Source organism: Anarrhichthys ocellatus, unplaced genomic scaffold (genome assembly GCF_004355925.1).
Source record: "Anarrhichthys ocellatus isolate YVR2014 unplaced genomic scaffold, GSC_Weel_1.0 scaffold35, whole genome shotgun sequence".
NCBI lineage: Eukaryota > Metazoa > Chordata > Actinopteri > Perciformes > Anarhichadidae > Anarrhichthys > Anarrhichthys ocellatus.
Window position 1 is genome coordinate 3,583,284 of NW_022280065.1, and position 7,775 is coordinate 3,591,058.

Below are 7,775 nucleotides of genomic sequence, written 5' to 3' on the forward strand. Positions count from 1 at the left end.
GTGTGTGTGTGTGTGTGTGTGTGTGTGTGTGTGTGTGTGTGTGTGTGAGAGAGATTATTATCCAGACAGAGACGAAGAACGGCTTCAAGTTTATCGAGCGGTTGACTCTCGGCGTTACCCGCTCCTCCATCGTGCCGGTTCAGTAGACCTCATTAGGAACGCAGCTCATTAGCTCCTTACACTCTGTAAAGTTTAGTGGTTGCAACTTGGTCAACTGTTTGATCGGCCGGGTAAGATCACATGTACTCGGAGCAAAAATATGGAGGCTCTGTAATTGTTACCAGCCGTGTCTTGTTAAGCGAACCTCCCTGACATAACTGTGTTGATTTTTGACTTGCAAATACTGTAAACTTTTACTGCAGGGGCAGTAATGTTGATAGACGTCAGAGGTGTAAACCTGCTAGATTAGGGATAGTGAGGCTGCAATTACCGGATCATTTTTTTTGCCTGTTAAGTGAAGTTCTTTGTTCACTGACTGATGAATGGATTGAACAGGCCAGCGTTTCCGTTCGAAACACACACACACACACATAGTTTGTCATACTACAGGAAATACAAATGCATACAGTTGAAGTTATTCTATGGGTGTGCGCACAAAGCTGCAGGGCTCTGTGGTGAAGGGTTCATTATAGCTCTCGCTGCGTGAATATTGAATTGTTTCTTTTGAAATATTGCATGTGTGTCAAGATTTTATTGAGTTATGCTGTATATGGAAACATCTGTTGGTGTGTGTTTGTGTGTGTACATGTGAGAGACATGAGTTTCTACTAAAGTAAGCACTTTTGTTTGTTAGTGATGTGTTGCATGATGTACTTTTACCACACCACGCTGCATCAAGACGGAAAGCTATGCATTTAAGGTGCACACACACACACACACACACACACACACACACACACACACACACACACACACACCTACACACTCACTGACAATTTGTTTAGGACTGCTTCGCTTTTTTTTTTTTTTTCCCCCCTCCGTCATCAGATATACAACTGCTGTGTTATCCTTCTACACCTGTGTCACCACACACTGAAGCACTCTTCTACTGTTTCCTCTCTCTTTTTCACACACACTCATGCTCGTTATTTCTTTTCTTTTTTTCTTTACTGTCAACAGTTTTCATTGTTTGCCGTTTCTGCCGGAAAAAATTGTAAAATTGTCCACAGTGAGGTTTCTGACAGAAGAAGTTTTACAAATGTAATTTGAAACAAAAGGGTATGTCACTGTAATGGTATATTGGCACGGTGCCAGACGTCTTTAATGGAGAATTTTTCCAAATCTCCTCAAATAAAACTAATACATAATACATATTAGCTATAGTAATCGCTAAGTGGGAAAATGTTTTCTTTTTGGTGAACTAACCCTTTAAGGGAGGTTCGTCGGCTTACTTTGTGTTCTTGCTCATGTGTGCGTGATGGTATGAGTTTGTGCTTGTTTTGAAACTGCCTTTAATTCTGTATTTAAACAGAGTTTGGATGTTTCTTTATGGATGTCTGTTATTCCAGTGTGCATAGTGCAAGTCTGAGTATATGGTACTGGGTACGTAAATATGAGGCCTTTTAAGCACATGTGTGCGGACATGTGTGCATTCATGCATGTTTGTGTGTGTATGTTTTTCATTATGTGCTACGCTGGCTTTGCTCGGCGATGCTGTTCAGCGGGGCGGATTGCTTTGAGCTGCTTGATGCTTTTAGCTGTGGTCTGTGTTTGTGTGTGTGTCCGACTGTCCATGCAAGTGTGTGTGCTTGCATGCCTTCAACCATGTGTGCACGCACGCTCGCATGTGCGTGTGCGCGTTGCGGTATTGTCATCTTTGATGTGCTTGTACGAGTTGGTGGAGTTTTATAAAGCTGAGGAATGTTGAGTAGACAATTCAGTCAGGCCCACAAGCAAGTTTGACTCGCATGCTACACGCGCACACACACACACACGCACACCCACACACACGTGTTACTAAAACATTCAAGAGTTTATATCTGTGATGTAGTGCCCCACAAATGAGTTGTGCTCCTCTGAGGCAGTGAATCCCCGTCCGTTTTTCTTCTTCTTTTATGTCAGTAGATCTCTTTATCTATTTCTGTTCTTTCTGTCGTCCTCTCACCGTCTGTCTCTGCGTGTCGTCCTGAATTCACAGTGGAACCTGGTTCATGTCATTGTTCACACGTAAGCTACCTGTTGACCTATTTGAGCAAAGATGGGTCAACAGGTAGTTCATCGTGTGTCTGATGATCTCATCTTCACACAACTCTACAGCAGAGTGTACCGCTATTAGTTGGTCTCTCTCACACACACTAACACACACTAAGGTTTCATTCTGTATGTGCGTGTGTGACCACAACAAATACCCATTCATCATTCTGTACAGAGGGCATTAAACCTCTGCCCCTCACACACACGCACACAGCAGGTTTTCCTACTTTGTCCCCCACATCCCAAACAACAATTAATTCGAATTAATTTCCAATTAGGGCTTATTAATTATGGCGAAAAAGATTAATAAAGGAGGTGTCACCAGCTGCCATGGCAATTAATGACTTAATTTGTTGGTTTGCTGATGATGGACTTGTTTAAAGGTCGGCGAATCAATCAAAAATCAATGTGACAGGTGTGTGTGTGTGTGTGTGTGTGTTTGTGTCTGTGTATCATGCCCTGTATGTATCGTGTTCTGTATGTTTTTCTTAGTCTTTTCACATTCTTGTGTAAGTTCTTTGTAACTAGTATCAAATTGAGGCAGCAGGCTGGTTTGTTTTCGAGTCGGCCACCACCACTCAACTTTTCACTCAATGTTGAGAAGTTTATCCAAGTAGTACAATTTTCCCAGCCCAACAGCGGCTTTACTTAGTCCAGACTCGTGCCAAATTCATATCGAATGGCTTAATCTTCGTCCACGTATTATTTATGCCTACTCTGAATCTTTGGCCACGTCCATGGGGCGCAAGTGTCCCAAAGCTAGCCCCGGTACTGCTAACTGGAGCACATTCTGAGCCCAGATCGTCTCCAAGTTTGCACTCGCATAATCGTGTCAAAGCTGGCAGCCATGAATGGACCGGGCCTGCTTTATATTTGGATGGAAAAGTCAACCGAGTGTTGGGCTGATTGCGCTGACACACGGCACTGTCGACACAACTTGTCTCCTGATTAATGTGTAATGTCGCAGTAGCTCGTTAGCCAATGTTAGCCTCCAGCTGGCTCATATCATCGCCTGATTAAGTTATTGCACTACACTGATGCAGTAAAAAAGGGCATATACCATACAATTCACCTCCAGATCCAGAGTGAACAGAGAATAGAAAGATAATTGCTAAAAAAAAGTAGTACATACATTTGATTTAAACACAAAACATTAACTGTGTCTTTTATGGAGAAGTTTCTCTGTTGCATGCTGACAGCTGACTCAACCCAAACTGTGGGAAATGCAAAATCAGATATTAATCCTGAGCACTGCGTACCTTTTTTGAGCCTGCCATCATGGCAAGAGGAATCGTTTTATTGAGTCTTCACTCTCTCCTCCGATCCACCTGTTAGTGCAGTTTGTCTGTATGGACAACTTCACACAGTCAAAACTGGCATTTGCCGGCTGCTTAATGTTTCACCGCTGTTTCGAGGCGGCCGTTTTTTTTTACTGTGCAGTTTTTCTGGGGGAAATGAAAACAATCCAATAATCAGATAAAGAACAGTAACTAGACAAAGCAGGAGTAATGGACCCAACCTAGGTTTCAGAGCTTCAACCCATTTATCTTCGTCTGTGTCTGTTTCTGCATTCGCAGCAGAGTTGGGGTTAAAATCCATTAATCCGATTAGGTTAGCAACTGACCACATAGCTAAAAGGTGACCAGACCTCAACTATTGGTACAGTATTTCAGTGTTCTTGTGCCACAGGATTACTGTGCACTCCAAGCCTGTTCACTCTGTGCTTCTGAGGCGTAGGATTCTTTTGTATGTAAGTCTACAGACCCGTCTGTGTATGTGGGTCTAAGTGAGACTCCACGGTTAAGTAATGCTGAAAACTGGTTAGGTGTTGTACCACATTAGCACTCAAACCCTCGCTTTATCAAAAGCTTTCTCCCTACATTAGTCCGTGTGCATGTTTCTGTGTGTGCTTTCCAAGCCATTAGACCTGCGTGTGTGTCACTACTTGCTCCCACAATAACCAGTGCTACACCCATCCACCCACAAATCTACTCTTTAGGGATGTTTGCTTGTGTGCATGCAGCTTGTGTGGGTGTGTGAGCAGATATGGGTGTGTGTGTGTGTGTGTTTTATTCAGTTTGGCTACAACAGTGTCAGTGTGTTGTAGCCAAGTGAACAAGTGTTAACAAGCTCTGTGCAGACTGTATTTATTTAATCCATATGCTGGTGAACTATACAGCTGTGTGCTGCTTCTGGTATGTCTGGAAGGAAAAATCACTCTGCAGATGCAGCCTTGTCTGAGAGGTACAGAGATTATTGCCAAGTCAGCTCGAATGTCACTGCCTATTTTGACAAAAACTATTCAGAATTCGTTTTTTTATTGTCGTTATTGTCTTGCAGAGATAGCTGCTGAAATGAGCCTCGGTAACACCACTCGTTCCTCCAAAGGCATTAGTGAGTCAGTCTGGCCTCAGTCCAACATGACGGGACCAAGAAGTATCTCTTCTCGAGGGTTATGGCTAGAAAGGATACGTCTTGTGTAAATATGATATCACCTTCTCGTTGTAATCGTAGCGGTTCGGGGAAAACATCAAAACTCCTCCCTTCGTGGGGGAGAGAAGACTGTTACTGTTGTACGTAGATTCTTCACTTACTCTTGGTTACGAAACACTCTCGAACTCAATGTAACACTGATGCCTCTAAAGACCCGACTTCCCTTCAGTTGGAGGTGCAGAGCTCAGCTCCAGGCAACAGTGGCTCCTCCTCTGGCCAGGAGCAGAGCTTTCACCTCGCTGCTCCGCCGGTCCCCGCTGGGAGCCAACACCGACACCACGCTGCTGGAGGCCCAGGCTGTATTGCTGGGCTGGCTGGAGGGAAGGGAGGCAGGAAGAACCAGGAGTGCGAGGAGGCAGACTGTTTGCAGACGGAAGGCTGCTTTACCGGCAGGAGAGCAGACGGCAGCTCCGGGAGACGTGCTGTTGCTCGAATCCAGCCAGCGCAAACCCCAGCACCCGGGGGTCTGAACTCAGAGTTTCAGCAGTTTGGTGGAATTTTTAGTATTCCTGCCCTGCAGTTAGTTAGTTGGCTTTTTTTATTTTTAAATAATTGATGACTGTACATTTAAATTGCATGGACCCAGTAGAAGAGGTGAAATGATGACCATGTGGCTACATCTTACACGTTGCACTTTGCTGATATTCAAAATGTTCTCCCGTGTATTAGTCAGGGATGACACGCCTTTACCGGCAGTACTTGCAGATGTGTATTACTGTAGCAACTTTCACTTGTATATCCTGACTTCGTAGGACATGGAGTTTGGCTGGGATCAGCCAGCTGCCAATTGTACACGCACTGTGGCTTTTAATGGATTACTTCACATTTTACAACATGTTGTCAGAATCTATGCAGGTTTGTGTGAGCCAGACTCCACTGCTCAGGAAATGCAACAAAGACAGGCAGGCAGAGCCTCGGGCTGCTGCTTGATAGTCCTAAGCCAGATCAGCAAGACCCGAGACGATAAAGACGGAGCCGCTGAGAGCTGACAGGCTAGTGGCTAGCGGTGGTGCTGCCGCTAGCAGCCAGCGTGCCCAGCTACGGCAGCCAGGCCGCCTGGCAGCGTCAGCGCAACGTGTCAGAACAACATAAACAGAGTAGCTGGGGGCTGACAGATAGTTCCAACTGGTAGTTTCTTTTGTTGTTTTTTTTCAGATCCAGGTGCCCACCAAAGCCAAATGCAAGCGAGGCAGCATCCACCACACTGCAGTGGGTTTCACAGGAGAGCCGCTGCACGCGTGTGTTTTTTTGACTGTGTTGCCAATGGCGGCGCAGGGGGAGCGCTGGTGTGTGGAACAATGCGGGCACAACATTGTCACCGGAGATGTAAGCGGGGGAGAAATAAGCGCCGCCAACGGGAACAAGAGAGATGTTGACTGAGGTGGTGAAAAATGTGAGGTTGTGCTTACTGCTCACTTTGTAAGAAATGCTTACAACCTCTCACAACAGACAGTTTGACTTGTCATAGGTGATACAGCATGTTTACAAAAAAAAAAGGTTAATGATGTGTGGTAAAAAGCCATTTTAACGATATTTTCTGTACTTGATTATCTTTCGACACTTTGCTTTGGCTTGATGCTTTGGAACAGTTTAATGTAATGTTTTCATGCAGCGATGAGAATGGTGAACTGTGCTACTGCCAACCAAATTTAAAGAGCTTTTACCGTCATCCCTGCAAAATAAAGAAATGGTATTTCTACAAAATGTATGCAGTATTTAGTACACTGTATCGAGTTCCTTAGCTCTTCTTCTGAGAGGAAGTTCCACTCTCAGTGAGATGACTCAGTGTTGCTCTCCTCTGCACCATGTCTTACAGAAGTCACTTATTGGGTCTTTAATGAATCACTGCTGAGTAAGCCGACCTGGAAAATCGGACGCTCTTGCTGCTTTGAGTCCCTCGGATACGATTGACTGCAATAACAAACACTGTTGAATATGACTCCTGAATCCTCTCAGAGCCAATTCTCAGTAATGGAACATGAAACGTTCCATATTGTTAAGAATATTGGCAGACCTGCTGTGTCTTTGATCACAAGAAGGAAAAGGGACATCGAGAGGCTGGCCGAGGAATAGATTTGAATACCTTCGTGGATAATAAAGCTGTGACTGAAAGACTGGATAACAATGTTCTTTTTTTTAAAAACATTTTTACTGTTAATTGCTTCCAAAGCATTGGCCATATTCCATATTGATATAGTTGCTAAGAAAGACGGCACTGAAGTTGACTTGGAGCAGGAGAATGGAAGAGAGGTAGCAGACTGAATGTATCGGCGTCAGGTTCATGTTATGATGATCTCAAGGCAGACTTAATAAGGAGGTGTTTCTGCTTTGTTTAGTTAAGATCTGCTTAAGTTTGGCATGTGATTCTGCTCCAGAAGTGCTGCTGTTAGAGTTGTCGTGAAGTTCAATTTGAATTAAATCTCCCGTGTACGGGATTCAGAGGATTAATATAGCAGCAAACTATTTGCCATGTAAAGATATGGTAAAACAGCAGACCAGTCAGCTCTGCCAGTTGTTTATCTTGCTGATTTAAAGTGAAACTCCCTCATGATGAAGTCCATGTGAGCTATAGCAAGAAGCTAATAGCACTCTAGTAATTTGTCAACATAGTTTCTACTTTATAAACTTTCATACTTTCAGCTTCACTATCGCCAACCACTGCAGATCCCTGATCTGAGATACATTTTCCACCTATAAGAGTCACGTCTTGGGCACATATATTTCACTTTGGCCGTCGACAGAAGGTGTTGACAGACGTGCCATTTAACTTACTTTTCACTGGGTTTTTTTCACCGTTGTCTGACGCCAAACAAGTAAAATATTAGTAGTTCTATTCGCCAGGATAGCTGGTTGTGGTCCTGAAGAGTTCCAGCTTTTCACAGACATCTGCCCCAGCTGCTTAATGGAACAGATTTACTACCGTTGGAATATTAAGTTGAATACCTACTTTTAGACTGGGGAAAATAACTAACCCCTCTAATGGATAAGTGCCCTAGAATGCTTAATGCTGAGCCTCTGCATGTTTATGTGTGTTTGAACGCATGTGTGTGTGTGTGTGTGTGTGTGTGTGTGTGTGTGTGTGTGTGTGT

General features: G+C 44.0%; 1 protein-coding gene across 5 annotated transcripts in view; it reads left to right on the forward strand.

Annotated features, from left to right (window-relative positions):
- trps1 (trichorhinophalangeal syndrome I) overlaps nt 1-7,775 on the forward strand; it is a 58,282-nt gene that overhangs the window by 18,649 nt on the left and 31,858 nt on the right. The window lies entirely within an intron of this gene.